The sequence below is a fragment of the Salminus brasiliensis genome, chromosome 13, assembly GCF_030463535.1.
Source record: "Salminus brasiliensis chromosome 13, fSalBra1.hap2, whole genome shotgun sequence".
Classification (NCBI taxonomy): domain Eukaryota; kingdom Metazoa; phylum Chordata; class Actinopteri; order Characiformes; family Bryconidae; genus Salminus; species Salminus brasiliensis.
The window spans coordinates 37,799,662-37,818,212 of record NC_132890.1 but is presented as its reverse complement, the minus strand read 5'-3'; the positions used below and the strand labels follow the sequence as shown (position 1 = coordinate 37,818,212).

General features: G+C 44.8%; 1 protein-coding gene across 7 annotated transcripts in view; it reads left to right on the top strand.

Annotated features, from left to right (window-relative positions):
• The window catches only part of bcl9l (bcl9 like), a 65,012-nt gene that overhangs the window by 18,208 nt on the left and 28,253 nt on the right, over positions 1-18,551 (top strand). The window contains exon 2 of one of the 7 annotated variants that reach the window (XM_072694730.1): positions 1,659-1,972. The exons of 5 other annotated variants lie outside the window; for them this stretch is intronic. The gene's annotated coding sequence lies outside the window, so the exon portion shown is untranslated. Of the gene's footprint in view, positions 1-1,658; positions 1,973-2,092; positions 2,224-18,551 lie in introns of those variants that run through there. One more of the 7 variants, XM_072694731.1, reaches the window with a different exon arrangement.

The following is an 18,551-nucleotide window of genomic DNA, read 5'->3' as shown; positions in this document are numbered from 1 at the left end:
CAGATTCAGAGTGCCTGTCTCTCGCCCTGTCTGCGCTGCGGCTGCAGTCCGCTCTTTTTCCTTGCTCTAGTTGGCCGTCGGCCCAGAATGTGCTGGAAGAGATACAACCCTTGACCCCCCAGTGCAAAGTGAGCCCAGTACTTCCCTGCCCCTGAGAGAGCGAGAGAGAGCGAGAGAGAGAGCGAGAGAGAGAGCGAGAGAGCGAGAGAGCGAGAGAGAGAGAGAGAGCGCGCGAGAGAGAGAGAGAGAGAGAGAGAGAGAGAGAGCGAGAGAGAGAGAGAGAGAGAGACAGAGAGAGCGAGAGAGAGAGCGAGAGCGAGAGAGCGAGAGAGCGAGAGAGAGAGCGAGAGCGAGAGAGCGAGAGAGAGAGCGAGAGGGGAGGAGGATGCAGCTTAACTGCACACACACACATACACACACACACACACACTCACACACACACACACACACACACACACACTCACACTGACTACCGCTCTGTGACCATGACAATCTGTTTGTGCTGTCTCTGTGCAGTGCCGTCCACTCCCTACCCCGCCCCCCCCCTCTCTCTCTCTCTCTCTCTCTCTCTGTATTTCTGTCTGTCTCTTTCTCATAGCTCACAGAGGTCACATGGTACAAGCTCCAAGAAATTGTATTCCAAGATGAGTGCATATTGCTCCTACACACACACACACACACACACACACTAGCGTGCACACAGACACATTCACATCTTGTACATATCCTGCACATACACTATATTGACAAAAGTATTGGGACATCTGCTCTTTCATTGCCTTTTCTGAAATGAAGGGTATTAAAAAGAGTTGCTCCTGCTTTTGTTGGAGTGACTGTCTCTACTGTCCAGGGAAGACAGCTTTCTTCTAGATTGTGGAGGAGCATTGCTGTGAGGATTTGATTGCATGGATGGAGCTCCTCCACCATCATTCCAGAGAACGCAGTTCCTCCACTGCTCCACCGCTCAATGCTGGGGGGCTTTATACCCCTCTAGCCCACGCCTGGCATTAGGTAGCGTGGAGCCATCAATGTTGATCTGCTCCAGAGAGTCCTATTCTATTGTGCCAGCAATGGGTACAAATTGGCTGAGCGTAGATGAATGTATTCTTTAGAAGGGGTGTCCACAAACATTTGGACATACAGTCCATGCTGCCGTATTAACATTAATGCAGTCTGGATACGCTGCTGGCTCAACCAGTGTCTTTCTCGTTCTCTCTCTTTCACACACACACTCACTCAAACACACACACACACACACACACACACACACACACACACACACACAGAGGAAGTGCAGGGTAATGTCTCCATTAATAGATTCTCCATCTTTAATACATGGCCTCAAATTGACTGTTTACATTGGCTCTTTTTCTTTTTGCTTTCATCACTTCTAACCTTTTGTTCTCTCTCTCTCTGTCTCTCTCTCTGTCTCTCTCTCTCTCTCTCTCTCTCTCTCTCTCTCTCTCGCCCTGTCTTTTTTGCTGGCTTTGTCAAATAGCCTGCATTCTCTGCTTTGCCGTCTCTGCCTTTATTAAGCCTTTATTACAAGGTTACCAAATTTTAACTTGCATGGTTTTGAAATCATCTCCCTGTGGCTATGCCACCTCTCTCTCTCTCTCTCTCTCTCTCTCTCTCTCTCTCTCTCTCTCTGCTATCAGGTGGCTCGTGTTCTCCCTCGCATTTTTGCCTCCTCGCTCTCACGGCTTGGATTTGCTCAGGCCCATGTCATGTTTTGTTGCCACAGCAACCTGCCTCAACCCCCCAATGGGCTGATTTTCTTGGCCGTCACCTGCGTTTGGTCCCACAATGCACTGCGAAGTTGCCCCCCTTAGCTGTCTGCAAACACGCCGAGCCGTTCTACTGAGAGAAGTGTTCCAAAACACAAGTGCAGACTGAGCGATATTCATCCCAGCCGGGAACCTGGAGCCGGAAACCCTTTTTCACCCCTTTCCTGGATTCCTGGAGTTGGGAGGTGATTATGATTTGGATGGTGGTGAGATTAAACCAGCCTGGGATCCACCATCACCTTCAACACCACACAGCTCGTTATACGACGCTTAACGAGCCGCAGTGACTGTATTCATTTGTGAGGAGATGAATACCCCAGCCAACCCACAGCTGAGCAGCCAATAACCAGTAACAATGAGGCAGCTTGTGGTAGAATCACACCGTGCAGTACATCAGTCAGCCAAAACATTAGTACCAGTTCCTGGTATTGAGTAGGTGAGTAGGCCACCCACAACAGATCTGAGCATTCGTGACACAGACTCCACAAAATCTCTGAAGGTGTCCTGTGGTATCTGGATACCTTCAGACGTTAGCAGCAGATCCTTTAAGACCTGTTAGTTGTGAGGTGGGGTCTTCATGAGCATCCATGACCCTTAGGTGACCTTCACTGACTGTGAGTGGTCCTGAGACGCCCCCCTGAATGTTATTAGTTCTAATCTGAGTTCTGAGACCTGCTTTTGACTGTGATTGGTCCAGGGAACACCCCCCCCCCCTTTTAACTAGTCCTTATCATCACATGCTTTTCTCAGAGACCCCCTCTTTGACTGGGATAGGTCCTGAGACCTCCCCCTGATTTTCTAGTGCCTGCAATTACCTCCTATTTCTGAGATGTCCCCCAGACTGTGACTGGTCCTAACCAGCCATAACATTAAAACTACTGATGAAAAAAATGAAATTAATAACACTGTCTCCTAACAGTGTCTCCTGTCTGTCCAGGGGTGGATCTACATATCAGTCAGCGAGTGAACAGTCAGGTCTTGAAGATGATGAAGGTGATGAAGCAGGAAAAATGGACAAGCGTAAGAATCTGAGACACTTTGACTAGAACCAGACTGTGATGTTCTAGACAATGACTGGGTCAGAACATCTCCACCAGAACATCAGGCAGGTTTTCTGAGGTTTTCCTGGTATGCAGTGGTCAGAACTGCATACCAGGTGAACCAGAGACAGGGTCATGGGCACATTGATGCTCATGGAGGCCCCGCCCACCTCACACCTTACAGGACTTAAAGAATCTGCTGCTAACGTTAGTCTTGGTGCTCCAGACACCACAGCAGGACACCTTCAGAGGTCTTGTGGAGCCCATGCCTCAAATAGTCAGAGCTATTTTAGAATTGTAATATTATGGTTTTAATGTTTTGGCCGGTTGGTGTAAGTCAGCCAGTTAGGCGCTCGCTGTGGAGGCAGAGTCTGAGCAGTGTGTGTGGGAGCGAGTGCTAGACGTTGGCGTCTGTTAGTCTCAACATGACCAGGCTTAACACAGATCCTTCTTAAGACTGTGTAAAAGCTGTGGGGCTGGTCCTGGCTGCTCTGTCAAGTGTAGAACTGAACTGGGCTACACACACACACACACTCACAGGGACCGCTCACAGTGACTCAGCAATGACTGGAAGAGAGCCAGACACAGAAGAGCATAAGTCACAGATGCACTCACCTTTGGTCACACACACACACACACACACACACACACACATATATATATACAGTGCCCACTGTTCCTGTAGCTTCTGTCTTGCACATGAGGCAGTTGCCCTCTCGTAACCTTTTGTTCTGCTTGAGGGTGCTCTCACTTGCGCGACAGCGGGCTGCAGAAAAGCAAACAGCTCCTCCAGAGAACAACACGCTGATTGAGGAGGGGAGGAACCCAGCTGGACAAAGGTAGACAGACAGACAGACAGACAGACAGACAGAGAGTGTAGAGACAGAGAACGGAAACAAGGGATCAATAAGAAAGTGTATAAGTGACAAAAAAGGACCCTCTGGAGACCCCTGCGTTGGGGCGGTCACTGTTGATTGTATTAGATGATTAATTAATGAGTTTGAACCTGAATTTTATTTTGTTTTTATTTGTTTATGCTGCAATTTGATTCTTTTCAGGACATTTGTCTGGAATTATTCACCAAAATATGGAATTTTTGTTTACATGACTTTTTGACCAAACTCTTTTTATCCTTTAGAATTTGTAATCTGTCTACAGTAATCGTGTGTTTATATGTTTGTATTTTCTGGTAGTAATAGTAGAGCCCAGGTAGATTAAGGGCGGGGCTATAGATTTAAAAGGGGAAAGCAGGAGACCTGGGGTGGCTCTTGTGGTGAGGGAGAATGTTGTGTCCAGACAGTTGCCCCCCTTAGCTGTCTGCAAACACATCGAGCCGTTCTACTGAGAGAAGTGTGGTAGAATCACACCGTGCAGTACATCAGTCAGCCAAAACATTAGTACTACGGCCTCTCTGAAGGTGTCCTTTGGTATCTGGATACCTTCAGACGTTAGCAGCAGATCCTTTAAGACCTGTTAGTTGTGAGGTGGGGTCTTCATGAGCATCCATGACCCTTAGGTGACCTTCACTGACTGTGAGTGGTCCTGAGATGCCCCCCTGAATGTTATTACTTCTAATCACCACATTGATGTGTATTCTGAGACCTGCTTTTGACTGTGATTGGTCCAGGGATTGGATTGGGTTAGATAGGGTTAGATAGGGTTGGATAGGATTGGATTGGGTTGGATAGCATTAGATAGGGTTAGATAGTATTAGATAGGGTAGGTAGGGTTGGATTGGGTTGGATAGCATTAGATAGGGTTAGATAGTATTAGATAGGGTAGGTAGGGTTGGATTGGGTTGGATAGCATTAGATAGGGTTAGATAGGGTTGGTGTCAGTGCTTGTCAGTATTGGCTGCTGAGGATTGATTGAATGCAAATTGCCAGCCAACATTCCAGACTCATCAAGAAGGTCAGTTTAATGGGTTCTCAAGTTAACACTGCAGTTTCATCACATCAGCCTGACAGCTCTACACTGCAGTGAAACTACCTCAGAGCTATTAGCCGAAGCCCTATATTTGGACAGTAGTGTTTGACTGACTCTGTGATGTCAGCAGTTCCTGTTCATCTCTCTGGTTCCTCTAACGTGCTGACTGGCGTGTTCACACACACACACACACACAGTGATCATCATTTACAACAGAGCCTCATTCCACAACACTAACAGTCAACAATCAACGATCCACTGACCTCTACGGCCTACTCCTGACCACTTACCTGTTCTTCTCATGGTGCTGTGCTTCCCGATGTCGGGATCAGAATGTGAAACTCAGTTTTCCTCCAGTGTTGTGAAGCCAGCATGAGAAGGCTGTGTATTACTTAATTGAGCCGTCATGCTTAATTGATGCCTAGTCAAGTGTCAATCTGATTTTAGCGGCGGCATGAGTAATGGGTTTGAATGGGGTTTAAAGGGTTTAATAAGTCCCTCTTCACACACGGCATTAAGGGATAATCAGAGCAGAGGGGGCGACTGAGAGAGTGACAGACGAATGGAAAGAGGGGGGGGACCAAATATAGGCGTCGAGAGCATCGTCTCGAACCTCGGGACAAAGTTGAGAACTGTCCAAATGTTTCTAACCCTAACCCTTCTCATTAATGCATTTAGCTGCACCCATTGCTGACACAGATGTGCAAATGCACACAAACACACCCAGCTTGTTTAGTCCCTGTTGAGAAGTACTGCCAATAGAATAGGACTCTCTGGAGCTGATCAACATCATGAACCTATTGCCACCATGCTGTCTAATGCCAGGCGTGGGGTCCAGTACTTTTGGGATGAGTTGGGGAGTGGGGGATGATCATCATCTCCAACATCCTGACCTCACTAACAGTCATGTTGCTAAATGCAATCAAATCCTCACAGCAATGCTCCTCCAAAATCTAGTAGAAAGTCTTCTTCTCTGGACAGTAGAGACAGTTACTCCAACAGAAGCAGGATCAGCTCTTTTAATACCCTTGATTTCAGAAGAAACAGTGAATAATCAGGTGTCCCAATACTTTTGTCCATACAGTGTACCTGTGGACCTGTGGAGTGTTGGGGCCCCAAGATTCTTGAGATTTGGTCACTCAACGGTCAATATGTTGGTCCCATAAGGTTCATGGTATTTGTCCCACATGGCTATGGGTATTAAGCCCCAAAGCTTAGGCTCTTTGGCCCCAAAGTTCAGGCTGTTGGGCCCCCAAGGCGCCTTAATGTGACACGGCAACAAAGACTATTCAGTCCGCCCCGAACAGACAGAAGGACTCCTGTGGCCCAAGTCACAGAAACGTTGAACTGCTAACGTCTTGGTGCCAGAGGCCACTGGACACCTTCAGAGGTCTTGTACAGTCCCTGCTTCGGCGGATTGGAGCGGTTTGGCAGTCATGATGTCCAGCTCCTCAATGTACATCCAAACCTGAGAAGACTGACCCGTCACACTGCGGTTTGGTCAGGTGCAGAGCAACACTTCGCTAGGCTCTAAGCTGAGGATTTCAGGACACGGCTGTTCAGGGGAGCAGGCTGCTGATGTTTTATGTAAGATGAGAATGAAAGACTGAGCCGGAGAGATGCAGGTGGAGCGGTATTGACAGGGAGAGGGACGGCGCGTGAGAGAGACAGGGGAAAAGGAGCAGTGAGAGAGGGGCGTCATGCTGATGTTTTATGTAGAAGAGCGAGAGAGTAAAGCAGTCGTCACCGTAGGAGAGAAGCAAGGTAAAGAGTGTGAGAAGAAGAGCTGGGGAAGGGTTCCACTGAGTCACGGTGTGTGTGTGTGTGTGTGTTTTACTAGTCAGAAAAGTGTGTGTCTGTGTACTAGTCTGTCAGCTTCAGCTGATCTGTGAGAGTTTCTGTGCTGCAGGTTCATGTTCAAACAAGACAAGAATCCTGTGTGAATGTCCAACTTCTACTCTCTCTCGCGCACACACTCTCGCTTCCTCTCGTCAGTGTGTACTCAGCAGGTACAGTAGGGCGTGGGTTAGTATCTTTTTCCTTTTTATTTATTTTTCGTACCTACTAGAGCTGCCACGATTGGCCGTCTTGGCGGTCTTACTCGTTGGGAAATCTGCTGATTACTTCAGTGAGTAATTTAACAAAGTAATCAAATTTCGAAAAGTTCAAGCAGCAAAATTAGACTCCACTGAGGAATAGCAAACCCTGCAGAGCCTTTCAACGGCTCCTTTCAGAAACACACACTGGAAAAGATCAGCAAACAAGCCTTTAAAAACAGGACAAAACAAGAACAGAAAACTCGAAGAAAGCCCATAATAAGTCTGTTTACCATATAAGCAGAGCTGCACTGTCATTGTGAAATACACCCATCAGCCACAACATTAACACCAAGTACCTGGTCCTACACTCACTGTCCATTATATCAGCAAGGTGCTTCAAAAGGTTCTCTGTAATGTAAAGGTGCTTGATGGAAAGGTTCTTCACACTTGAACATTTCTATTAGAAACACAGTATTTCTGCTATATATATATATATATATATATATATATATATATATATATATATATATATATATCATATAATATATAATATTAGTATAGTAAGAATTTAGAATAATTCAGAATCTCTTTATTTCACCAAATCTTACTGAGAGCAACACAAGTATGTAACAAACAAACTGACTGTTAACAAGTAAAGCATTACACTGAGAGGGAGAAATACACTAAACAATGAATAGAATAAAGAATAATAAGTAAAAAAAAAAACATAAAAAAGTACTGAAAGTAATAAAGAGCTGTAAAAAGACCCTAATATGTACAGATATAATTAAATTAAACATTTACAGAAGATTAACATCTGTACAGCTGTGCAAATAACCCTAGTGCAAATGTTCTGCATGTTATGTATCAGTACTGTGCTGCAGTTCAGTGAAGTTTAGAAGCTCAGTTCAGTGATAGATTAGGTTTATAGATTAGGTTTATAGGTTGTTAGGTGTCCACTGTGGTTTAGGAGCGCTACAGCTCTGGGGGTTACTGTTAGTGTGCTGTGTTGTGCTGGTTTTGATGGTTCTGAGTCTTCTACCAGAGGAGAGTGTCTGGAAGAGGTGATGTCCAGGATGAGAGGGGTCAGCTGTAATTTCCATGACATTCATGAAATGTCATGAATTTGCAAAAATGACAAAACCATGCAGAGGGCTTTTAATTTGAAACACTGAATTCAGGAAGTGTAATAAAGACAGGGAGAGGACCGCAGAGAGACAGGTGGATTAAACTAGCTAACGTTAAGTTAGAGAGGTTTTACAGTTTAAAAGGACATTCACGATGTACCGTAAAACCCGTCGCACACGGGACACGCCGCGCCACGTCCAAAGACACAAAACCGTTGTTTCTAATGGAGGAACTTTTCAAGGCCTCAGTGCATCACAGCAGTCTAATAGCATGACATTACAGTAAGGCCATAAGGAGGCTCAGGAAGCCACAGCAGATCACAGTGACTTGAAATTTACACAGAGAACAGCAGAAAATGAAGGCCAGGCCAGGTTACCTCAGCTAACGTTACTAGCCTAGCCCTGCACAGCTCATATCCTTCAGCTGGATTACAGCCAGTTCACAGTGGGCGAAGAGGCCGTAGGTATAAATGGGTCTAAATAAATAGTTTACAGAGTTTCACTAGACTAGAGGGGCGTCTCCGGTGTCGACCTCCTCGAGGAGGACGGGTTCTCCTTTTGAGTTGGTTCCTCTAAAGGCTTCTTCCTCTTGTTCTCAGGGAGGAGGTTTTCCTGCCAATGTCGCCTTCGGCTTACTCAGAGGAGGCTCAGACCTGGATCTCTGTCAAGCTGCTTTGTGAAAAGCTCTGTATAAAAACTATTTTTAGTATTTAGGATTTTAGCTGTTTTTCCGAGCTGGATTACTCGTGGAGAGTTCTTGACAGGTCAAGGGACTAGATAAGCTATGAGATCCATGAGGTCCATGTATCATGTCTGTATGTTCCTCTAATCCTGAGTTATGAAGCTTAGAATGCCTTAAGTGCGGGATGTGAGTTCAGTGAATAGATAAGTCCTATGAATCTGTCTCACAGATCCAGCTAGTTTATTAATATTGGGACCAATATCGGATCCTAGTATCGGATCAGTGCATCCCTTTATATATAAATGCATTTGATTTTAATTGAATTGAAGTTTGTCTTGTAGAGTTTGGGTAAAATTATGGTCACATTTTACATCACAGTATTTAAAGACATTTTCATGATACACAATATTCATCATGATATTTTGACATGCAGACAAATGCGTCAGTAGTGACAGATTCTTAAAAACTGCTGTTCCAACCCCCCCCTCCCTAAACTGAGTACAGTGATTTCTATTGAGAATCTAATTGAAACATGCAGCTGATCAGTGTTCTTTAAGCACCGATATCCACAGTAGACATAGGAAAGTATATTGAGTATCTCACAATAGCTAAATATTTGATCATGCTGTGATATGTTGTCATTTGGCCCATCCCGGTGTAGAATTATACTTTCTGTAAAACAGGGTTTCATAATTCCATGGAATCAAGTCATACTTCCTTTTTAATATGAACTCATTACTCAAGACCAAGTGGTGTAGTGTTGGTGTGGTGTTACAACCCATCAAACCTGTTGTCTATGTCTAATGACCTAAGGTCTAAGGACCTCCTGCACTTCTCTCTCTCTAGAGCTAAAGCTGAAGTTTGGTTGGTAAAGGTGAGTGAACAGCATTTAAACATGAAGCAGCTATGTAATCTGTGTTTACACGTCTTTACCCTCAGCAAATCTCTGCCTATACACTACACACAGGCTATGTAAATGAGGGACGCTAAATGAATGTGGAATCATATCAGTATCAGCAGATAATTACTTCTACATTAAATATCCAGCCTCAGACATGGTCAGATCTGCCTGCTGTTTCAGCCTGATCTCTCATGACGTATTTACTCTGCTCTGTAAGAGCAGCATGTTGGAGGTATTGCACACTTTTAGTGTCTAGCAGGTAATTAAACAATACAATAATACCACATGTAACGCAGTATAATTACAGATCGTAAATTGTAGTCACTGATGGTGACGGCACTAAACACTGCACGCTCTCTCCTGGATGTCCTCATAAAGCTGTGTCTCAGAGACGAGAGCTGGTCTGGATAAACTGAGCTCCCTGAGCTGCTCGGTTAAACCTGCCGAGCTCTTAAGCGCAGCCTGATCACACCCGTCCCCAGGCCCTAGGGTCAGATGGCCCGGGCCCGGATGTGCTTATGGGCTTTTAAGCACTGGTAGCAGGTGAATGATTAGAGCGTCTCAGCGTGTCCATCAGGCTCGCCCTGTTTACCTTTCACCCCCCCACACAATGCAGCAGCAGGCCAAAGGGCAGCCTGTCAGGTGATACTTAGCAAAGGCTTAAGTACAACAGCACAGACCTTTGATCTTCTGCGTTAGTACAGTGATAGACTCCCAGTCCGTGTGCGCGCGCTTGCGTCTGTCTGTCTGGATTTGTTTTTATTTACTTTTCAGTCTCTCAGATTTAGAAACTTTTTTTTTTTTTTGCAAAAGCTATTTTTTTATTTTAAACTTTTTTTTTAAATTAAGATCAAAGTTAGGCTTTGAAATTGTTATTATGCGCAGTAAATAAATACAGTAGAATAGAGATGGGATACAATACTGTGCAAAAGAGATCACCTCCATAGTGATCCATTTTACAGCATCAGGACAAAAAGACAGAAACATGTATTTACAACAAATCAACATTGTTTTTTTATGAACTATCAACTAAATCCAATATTAATTGATTCAGTATTTAGTGTTTCTACTCGTTACCTTTATTACAGCTTCTGTTCTTTTAGTTAGACTTTCTTTTAGTTCTCTTTAGATTGTTTGCCAGGTGTTGCACTTTTATTTATTATCCCATATCTTCATCTATTCATCTGTATTTTTTTTTTTTAACAATTTTTCGACATATTTTCCTTTGACTTTTCCCTTCTTTATGAATGATCTTATATCTAATCTCTTCAGAAATACACTATATGGACAAAAGTATTGGGACAACTGCTCATTCAGTGTTTATTCTGAAATCAAGGGTACTAAAAAGAGCTGATCCTGCTTCTGTTGGAGTAACTGTCTCTACTGTCCAGAAAAGAAGACTTTCTACTAGATTCTGGAGAAGCATTGCTGTGAGGATTTGATTGACGAGCATTAGTGAGGTCAGGAAGTAGAATTATAATCACCACCCAACTCATTCCGAAAGTACTGGATGGAGCTCCTCCACCATCATTCCAGAACACAGTTCTTCCACTGCTCCACAGCTCCTCAATGCTGGGGGGCTTTATACCCCTCTAGCCCACGCCTGGCATTAGGCAGCATAGTGCCAATAGGGTGGTGATGATCTGATGGAGTCCTATCCTATTGGCAGTACTTCTATACAGCGGCTAGACAAGCTGTGTGTGTGCATTTGCACATCTGTGTCAGCAATAGGTACAACTTAAAGTAGCTGATGGCATTGATTAGAGGGTGTCTTTATCTCCTAGAAAAGACAGTAATGCTTTGGACTGTATGTCCTGACAGTGTATAAAATCAAACCTGTGTGTGTGTGTGTGTGTGTGTGTGTGTAAACGTGTCATAGTCTACTGTCTACTACCCTGCTTGTGAATGTGAATCACACCTTGCTGTAATTGCAGTAATCTCTGGCTCTTGAGGGTGTTTGATATTGTGCGCTGCAGTCAATAACGCCGGCTATACAGCAGGGACGCCTTGGGTTTGAGTGGCTGCCTCAACCGGCCGAGTCTTGGTCCCGGCTCCCCAAACCCCCGAAAAACCAATCAATACAGATCTGCCTTTCAAGTTAGCAAACAATCTCCACTTCGTACCGCTGCTACTTCAACTCAATTAAATCAGCCTGCAGCCTGGCAACGCTGACAAGGTTAAGTTGCAAAAGTCAAAGAGCATGTTGTTTTGGAAACAAACAGCCTTGCCTGCCAGACAGAGTCAGGCCACACAGTCTGAGAGAGGGATCGAGAAGGACAGAGAGCGAGCGAGCGAGCGAGAGAGAGAGAGAGAGAGAGAGACAGGGTGAGAGCGAGCATCAGCTTGTGTACATTCCTCCTCTCTCTCACTCACTCTGAGTCTCTCTCTCTCTATCTCTCTCTCCCTCCATCCGCCACTCTCCACATTTCCACTGGCGCCAAGCACAAATGCAGTTTGTTAAGCCGAGGCCAGTGTCATAAAGCCTTGACTGTGTGTATGTGCACACATATGTTAGTGTGTGTGTGTGTGTGTGTGTGTGTGTGTGTGTGTGTGTGTGTGTGTGTGTGCGCTCCACTCTATTCATTTCTGTCACACACTTTGGTCTCAGTATTGGCCCTGTATGGCTTCTCTATGCTGCTCTATGGCTGTGTGTGTGTGTGTGTGTGTGTGTGTGTGTGTGTGTGTGTGTGTGTGTGTGTGTGTGTGTGTGTGAAGGAGCAGGCCCTGAATTTTCCCCCCACTCTGCTCTCCTTAGGGACTTAGCAGTTATAAATACGTCTCAGCTCACTAAAAATACACAACTCCTTGTGTATATAGGTGAGGATCACTCTGAAACCTCAATATTATACACTATAAAGTGTGTGTGTGTGTGTACTGTAAATGGTTCAGGTACTTTACCTTAGACTGGTTACTGCAAAAAAATAATAAAATTACAAAATTGGTTCATTGAGTTTTCCTCAGCATGACAGACCCACCAATACACACAGACCAGCCATAACATTAGTACCATGTGCCTTATATTGAGCCACAACAGATCTGACCATTCAAAGCATGAACTCCACAAGACCTCTGAAGACGTCCTGTGCTATCTGGCACTGAGACTAACGTTAGCAACAGATCTTTAAGACCTATAAGTTGTGAGGTGGGGCCTCCTTGAGTCTTAGGTACCCATTTCTATGTCCCTGGTTTACCAGTTGTCCTTCCTTGGGGCACTTTTGGTACATACTGACCACTGAATACCAAAAAAAAGAGCCTATAAGACTTCCTAAAGATGTTTTAGAGATGTTCTGACCCAGTCATTATCTAGAACATCACAGTTTGGTTCTTGTCAGAGTGTCTCAGATTCTTACGCTTGTCTATTTTTCCCACTTCATCACCTTCATCACCTTCAAGACCTGACTGTTCACTCACTGCCCAATAGATCCACCCCTCGACCGAAGCCACTGTTCACTTGCCAGTGCCGTCAGTGGTGCTAATGTTATGGCTGATATGTGGTTATGCACCAATATAAGGTTAAAGGCAGACAAATCTTGTGATACTTTATATGAAGTTCTGAAACCTGGACACTTTCTTCTGCTGGAGGGGAGTCACTCCTCCCTTTTGGGAAAGGTTCAGTTTGTTTGAAATACAAGTCACTTATTTTCTTGTAGTGAATCAAATAACCACAGAGGTGCCACAAGGCAGGACTCACCTCTCCTCTACCTTCCCACATGGTGTGAGCTTACCAGTCAAAGTGGATCTCCTCCTTCAACACTGAACCTAATCCAGACCTCATGATGGCCAGGGGGATACTATTGTAGGGGTAATGTTCCATAAGCTTTGTGGACACTCCTTCTAATAAATGCTTTCAGCTACTTTAAGTTGTACCCATTGCTGGTGTGCAACATGTGCAAATGCACACACACACACACAGCTTGTCTAGTACTGCCAATAGAATAGGACTCTCTGGAGCAGATCAACATCATGACCCTATTGGCTCCATGCTGCCTAATACCAGGCGTGGGCTAGAGGGGTATAAAGCCCCCCAGCATTGATGAGCTGTGGAGCAGCGGAAGAGCTGTGTTCTCTGGAATGATGGAGGTGGAGCTCCATCCAGTACTTTTGGATGGGAAGAGTTGGGGAGGATGAGGTGAGGCAGTGGTCATCATCATCCAACATCCTGTCCTTACAAACACTGTTGTCACTGAATGCAATCAAATTCTTACAGCAATGCTTCTCCAGAATCTAGTAGAAAGTCTTCTTCTCTGGACAGTAGAGACAGTTACTCCAACAGAAGCAGGATCAGCTCTTTTAATAACCAGAAGAAATCATGAATGAGCAGGTGTCCCAATACTTTTGACAATATAGTATATTTCTAACTGTAGGTTAACCTAATATAAAGACTATTATTATTATATTGTTTTTTTGATCTTCCCCCATTGGAACAAAATAATGATTGCTAATTAATAACTAATTAATCATCACAGCCCAAGTATTTACTAAGGTTGGTATGAATGATGTGCTCTATATCTCACGCCCTCGTTCAGTTTCAGTCTTGCCAGGCTGTTGTGGAGTGTGCAGGTGCTCAGCAAGCACCTGGGCTTGAATTCTTAGAAAAGCTGAGGAAGAAATGGAGGCCGCTTTTCTCCGTATGCCACCGTGTGTTGCTATACTGTCTCTCTCTCGCACTGTTGCAGTGCTGTGTAGGGCTGTGACGATTACCATATTACCACAATACCGCACTCATGTGATGCCTATTGGGGTGTTGAGCTCTTTAATATCATCACAGCTATTAATTCTTTATAAAGTACATAGTTCCATATCTAAGATTTGATTGGCTGAGCCACATGTAGGGTTGGGTTGTATAAAGGTAATACTGTTGACTGCTGTTTATAGAAATCGTGACTATCTCCATTTAAGGATGTGGGAGATCACTGATGGTGGGGAAGAACAGGCCCATTGTACCCAGCCAGCATGCTCATGTGGGGCTAGGTGGGTTCCAGGGGGCTCTGAGTGGGTTTGTACGTGTGCAGTTACTGGGACCCAGTTGGGCTTCCCAAATGGGCTCCATCGTTACAGCCCACCTTGATCTCACATTGGTCCCATCGAGGCTCCATCCCTAAACCCCTCCTGCTACCATCACTGATCCTGGTGTGACCCTGGTTTGCATCCTTATGTAGGGCCGGCGTGGAACCCACGGACAAAACTTTCTGGCCCCCAGTTGGGCTGCCCATATAGGCCCCAAATGGACCTGTTATCTGGGTAGTTGTGGGTTTTGCCGTGTGTCAGTCTACTCAGTGTTCCAGTCCTGGTGGTGAGCATCTTTCTTGCTCTTCAGATGGAGTAGAGAGATTGAAGACTGGTGGTCTGACACTGAAGACCATAGCTGTGTCCGAACCTGTGCCCTGTTCACTACATTCACTACACTGCATATGCTATGCTATGCTACTTAAAGGCTTCACTTGTAGTGTAGTGAAGTAGGCATCTTGTAGTGTGTAGTAAATGTAGTACAGAATTTGTGGTAATGATGGGTCCCATTTGGAAAGCTCAGCCGGGTCCCAGGAAAATGTGCAAACCCACCTGGAACCCACCTAGCCCACGTTCCCCCCATTTGAGTCCCACATGAGTGTGTTGACTGGGTGATAGTTGGGTCAGATTGTGGTCAGATCATTTGTTTAAAGTTTACATCTATTGGGATATTTGACAAACAAACAGAGAGAATTTGAATTTAATTCCTGAGAGAAGTTGGCGGTTCTAACACTCTGTAGAACGTTCTGTCCAGTCTTCCAAAAGTCACAAAAAACGTCCAGTAAATATGAACAGAATGTAGATGGGTGTTTTTACTTGTTTGTCTGTTTTTCCCGTCTCCTGGCTCAGCTCTGCTTGCCCACTCCTAATCTAGTGTCTTCTTAAATGGCTTGCTAATTAGGGGTCAATTCAGCACATTTCAGTAGTGTTCATTAGTGTTCTGTTGCCATTAGCTGGTGTTGAGCTCTATACTCTGAACTAAGGATGTCCCGATCTGACCCAGTGGATCGGGATCAAGGCAGAGCCAGGCATATTTTAATCCCAGGCTAGTTCCTAGTCTTTCTTTTAACTGTGGTGTTCAGAGTAGGGATGCACCAATCTGGCCTTTTCAGTTCTGATACAGATACATAAACTTTGCATATCGGTTGATACCCGATACCAATCTGATACCATTGCTGTATTAATAAACCATATCCCTCACCATGTGGGAGAGACTTAAGGCATCAGGATTGACTTAATCATTACTTTTTATAATATAACAAATAAACACAGATATAAATCTGCTAAATTGCCATTTGTCATTTATTTATTTGCACATTTAGTGCAGTCTCACACTAACAAATTAAAGTGAAAGGATCGGTTCCATTGATCGGCCTAATTATCCGATATCCAATACAGCTAATTTTGTTAATATCGAGACCGATATCCGATCCTAATATTGGATCGGTGCATCCCTAGTTCAGTGCGCCATCTGGTGTCCTCAGTGCGCCATTAACAGACATTACCTCCAGCCGGCTGCAGCAGCAGTGTGGACGTTCTCAGAAGGTAAATAAAGGAGTTGAGGTTCTGCAGTGTGGAGCTATTTTACAGTGGAACCAGAAAACAGACCATAATATCTGACCCTTTATAAAACTCTCACTGAAACGCTCTCAGATTCGATTGGGGGGCAGAATTGCCTGATTGGGACATTTCTAGTCTAAACAAAAAGGGCTGGATTTAGTAGGACTGCACAGTATAACGTAGGCTCTATCATGTGCAACGTTAAATTCATCCATCCATTCAGTTCATTGTTAATGTAATATGTTAATCACTTATGTCTGGAAACCTGGTGAAAACCCTGTATTTTTAATATGGCAATATATATTGCAAAAAAAATAATTGTCCAGTATCATGCAGCCACAACTACAGAGTACTGAATAAGGGTCTTATCTTATAACAGTAATGGAACCCATTTTAGTGATTATATATATATATATATATATATATATATAAGAGTCACATTATAAACACCCCTTGTTTGGAATGAACTTAGCCCATGACACCACGTCCACTCATACAGCAGCACTGTGTAGTTCTGTAAGTCCAGACTGTCTCCATCTGTTTCTTTGCAGACTCTGTTATCAGCCTCCTCTCACCCTGTTCTTCAGTGCTCAGGACCCCACAGGACTGACCACCACAAAGCAAGTAGTGGTGGGTCATTCTCAGCACTGCAGTGACACTGACTGACCTAGTGGCGGCGAGTGTGTTAGTAGTGTGTGTTGTGCTGGTGGTACGAGTGGATCAGACGCAGCGATGCTGCTGGAGTGCTTAAACACCTCCACATCACTGCTGGAGTAGCCCACCAGAAATAAGCAGCTAACAGTGTCCTGTGGGCAGCGTCCTGTGGGCAGCGTCCTGTGGTCCAAATAGGAATTTAAAGAGCCTGTTTAATGCCTGGCACTAACAGTGTTTTTGGTAATTGCATCACATTCGGATTTCACTTGTCCACATGAGAAGTCAGGTGTAAACACCCCCCAAGCTGCATTGTGATTGGATTACGATCGGATCACTCAACCCTTATTAGGAGGTGGTCAGAGACCGATATCGTCCACATTTAATACAAGTGTAAACGGAATGTTCTTCTGTGATCGGCTTCTTTGTAAGCGGAAATACGTCTGTTTGTGTGTGTGTGTGTGTGTGTGTACTTGTGCTTATTTACCAGTAGGTGAGAACAGTTTTACAGAGTTTATTCCCTTTTTTTTATTATTAGTTTATTTTATTTTTATTCCCATTTAAACAGTCCTTTATATAGAGCCATTACAGGAAAACAGAACCCTCTATTGTTCCACCCCATTGTAGAACCTCCATCGTTCTAAAGAGTTCACAGTCTCGTGGAGCAGGACAGCTGTGATTAGGAGTTTACAGGATTGTTTTTACCAGGTGAAAGTAAAATCAGGTCTCTGATCACACTGGAGACGCATTTAAACGTAAGTCTAATCAGAATCCGGTTAGAGCAGATCCAGAGAAATCCAGAGAGAGGCTTGGCCGTCTAATGCTCTGCCGCTACGACCCAGAGGTCACGAGTTCGAATCCTGAGCTGCTTTTACATCAGCAAACTGGCCGAGCTCTCTCCGGGTGGGTAGATGGCGCTCTCTCCCCTCATCACTCTTAAGTGATGTTGGCCAGCACAGGCGTCTGTTGGCTGCTGCGGTGGAGCCGGGGACCCGGCGCTTTCCTCTGGTTGGCTTCACATCAGAGGATAGGTGTTAAGCTCTTAGCCTCCTCATGTCGGGATGTACAGGTGGGGTAATAGGCAGAACCAATCTGGGAGAAAAAGCACAAATTAAATGAATATTAAAATGAATATAAAAAATAATAAAAATAACACATTAATTAAATGTGCATTCATTAAACTGCAAATATGGCTCCAACAGCATGGAGAGCTCAATTTGCGCAGGTGTCTTTTTTTTTTTTTTTAGCTCTGCTTGCCCACCCAGGCCTTCTCCTGATCTGCCGTCTCCTCATATGCGGTGACACCTCCGGGTTGCTGCGTCGGAGATAAACGATGGCGGGGGAAAAGTGTCCGGCGGTCGATAAGCCATCGAGAGCAAGACAGGAAGAGTTAATGAGTGATGAAAAGCTGCAGCGGGAAACAAAGCGCTGTGTGTGTGTGCGTGTGTTGTGTTGTGTGTGTGTGTGTTGTGTGTTTTAGTTAATGACTAATTACTGCCCCACTCACCATCACAGACAATGTGATGGCTCTCCCCTGTGAGGGCGCGAGAGAGAGAGAGAGAGAGAGACAGAGCTAGGGTAGGAGGAGAGAGAGAGAGAGAGGGAAGAGTAGCTGTGTGTGTGTGTGTGTGTATGTGTGTGTGTGTGTGTGTGTGTGTGTGTAGTACGTATGTGTAGCTTTTAGGAAGAGGAGCATGAAAAAGGGTGTGTGAGAGTGATACGGTAACTGAGCGACAGATGCAGGTGTGTGTGTGCAGGGGTGAGAGAGAGAGGGAGAGGGAGCTTTGTGTGCTGTGGGTGGAGGTGTTTTTGAGGTCATCTCCCTGAAATG